At 39.4% G+C, this 2,857-nt stretch overlaps 1 pseudogene; it reads left to right on the top strand.

Moving 5' to 3' along the window:
• The first annotated feature begins 271 nt into the window (after positions 1–271).
• On the top strand, positions 272–2,495 carry LOC122218378 (annotated as a pseudogene).
• The last annotated feature ends 362 nt before the right edge of the window (positions 2,496–2,857 follow it).

Raw genomic sequence — 2,857 nt, 5'->3', positions numbered from 1 at the left:
AATGCTCTGCATGGTTAGCTTTTCTTTTCAGGTTAAATAATCCCCAAAAGGTTTCCCTGACATATTTAAAGCAGCCACATACCTGTTATTTTCTGTCACATCACCCATTTTTCTTTTACTTAATAGGTAATGATTATTTATGGACATACTTATGTTCTATCTTTCCTTTCCTAAGACAAGGTCCAAGAGGTAAATACCCCTTTGACTTCTCTGTGTCTTAAGACACAAATACAAAACAGTTAAAAATACAGGAAGAAAAACTGTCACTGAGATGTCCTGTTGCTACCAGGGCTGTCCACAGGCAGAGAAAGCTCCAGGGTACCTGGCAGCCAAGGGAAAACTGAAGCACCAACCACCAAGCCTTACTTATCTAAATGCAAAGGGTAATTGTCTGAATCCTCCACCTTCTAAATCTATTATATCAAAAAGGATGTTAGCAAACATCTTGCTTTGCCTATCAAAGCTACAAAACCCATCAGCATTAAACTCCAGCCTAAACCTGATAATATCACAAGATCGCAGAAGCCAACGTTGGAGCCACCAAAACTTCTGGGCAAAAGGCTGACTTCAGGCTGTGTTTCTTCTACCTCAAACTGTTAGCCTTCTAGCAATAGTCAACAACAGCATGAAGCTGGATCATCCACTACTGGAGAACTCTCTAGAAAAACCATGGGATCACTTAATATACAAGAAAAGAAAACTGCAAAGCAGCAGGTAGCAGATGGAGGAAACGCTAAACGTGCAGACCTTGTGGACAATAACCATGTTGAAAATGAAACCTTGGAAAGCTTTCTAGAAGAGATTAACAGAAAGAACTTGCCCCAAACCTTGCCATACTCTGAGAGGAAACCAAATTCTAAATTATGGACAATAAATAGCTAAGCCAAAGACTAGCTCATAGTCAAACCAAGAGCAGTTTGGCTCCTAAACAAGCCTTGGGCAAAAGTTCAGGGAATGGTGCTGTTTTGAAAGACAGAGCTAGTAAACAATTTGTTGGAGAAACACAAATTAGGATCCCACCCGTACAGTCACAGCAACTCTCTAGAGGAACAAATCTTGCAATACCAGGGGAAAAACTCCCAAAGACAGTTTCCTCTCACTATGTTCAGACCCTTAGTAGGACTCGAGCATCAAAGAAACCAGTGGTCGAAGACATAAAGGATATAAAGATTAATAGAGATAAATATGAAAAACCAAATGAAGCTAAGTTATAGTCACACACTATTACTGCGAAGAAAGTAAAACAAACCAAACCCTGGACATGCCCCAGTGTGTTTCTGGGAGGCTATACCAGCAGACATCTAAAATCAAGCAAAATCAGAAATCCACTCAACCTTGTTTTAGACCTCAGGCATCACGTGAACTGCAAAAGTCAAAAGCCATAAGCCAAAGTTCTAATTTGACAGTTGGCAGTTTCAATTCAGTCATTCCAAGCACCCCTAACATAACAGCAAATGGAACCAGTGGGAATAAATGCAGCAGTGGCTATCAACAAAAAGCACAGACTTTGGACTCCAAGTTGAAAAAGATTCTTCCCCAGAACCATTTTCTCAATAAGACAGCTCCCAAAACTCAAGCTGGTAACAAAACCATAAATGGAAGAAGAGTCCCAAATGGGACCCAAATTAATCAAAATATTAAGAAGAAGATCACAGCAGAGGATCAAAGGGAACACCTGGATGAATGGCAGAAATCTAAGGGGAATATCTATAAATGGCCTCCTATGGAAGTTGAAACAAAAAGAAAAATAGAGGAAATGAATATTTCATTCTGGAAGAGTATGGAAAAACATGAAGAAAAGGATGCACCACTTGCACTGTCCAAAAAAAATTAACTACACTCCAACAGAGTGTCTGCAGCTCATTGAAGGGGTGTACATTCTAATGAAATATTTATCATATTGCCTAGTTTTCCTAAGGCTGAAAATTTTCCTAAATTCTGAATCTGCACAGCAAAGTTGTCGCCAAGTAAAAGCACCTTTGATGTTACTGAGCTGTAAGAAAAGGCCATTCGAAATGGGGCAACACGGATATAAGAGTTGCCAAGAAGTTGTTCTTCATAATTTGTAAGACCCAAACAGAATCACAGGAGTTACCTCTGACTCTTTGTTTGCTGAAACAGATATAACATCAATAGAAGAGCCGGGCGTAAGATGGAATCTGAAAAGTCTTGTCTTTCTCTAAAAGAGAGAGAGGAGTTTACAGCAACACCCCAAATAACCAAGACAGAAGAAGATCTTCATCTTGGTATCAAATTACGGATCACCTGGATCCCTAAAATAAGCGGAATGCCAGAAGTGCAAGGCTTGAAGCTCCTCACTGTTGTAAGGCGTTCAGCAAGGAGTGAGCACGATTAAGCACCCTGTGTCCCGCAATCCGGAAATGCTGCAGGAAGACAATTTAGAGTAAGCTATTAGAAGTGGAAGAAACAGAGTGTTTTATATTCTGTAAAAATGAGGCTTCGTAACATTATGGTTGAAAATCCTTGAGTCTTAATGTCTTAATGCCTGTTTTAAAAAGGTGTTTCAGAGCCTCCAGGAAACAAGAAATATCTTTGTCCAGGTGACCGGGAAGAAACTGTCTAATGGACAAGCAGATTATAGGCTCTCAGGATTTAGTAATTCACTGGGCTTAGGCAAATTTAACATCCCCTTAGGACTGTGTTTGGTTTATTTGTTTAAGATTGTAATTTGCCACAGTTTTATAGCATACATAAATGCTAAACTGTTGAATATTAGTTTACCCCACAAGTATGGTAAAACTTTTCACTCTATTGATCTACTTTACTCTCAACATAGTTCTTTTTTATAGCAGAAGGTTTGTGCCACAGTATGATAGACCTTCCCTCCAGCATCTGC

This window comes from Panthera leo, chromosome B1 (genome assembly GCF_018350215.1).
Source record: "Panthera leo isolate Ple1 chromosome B1, P.leo_Ple1_pat1.1, whole genome shotgun sequence".
Lineage (NCBI taxonomy): Eukaryota > Metazoa > Chordata > Mammalia > Carnivora > Felidae > Panthera > Panthera leo.
Note: the sequence above shows the minus strand (reverse complement) of the source record. Positions and strands in the feature narration are given on the sequence as shown.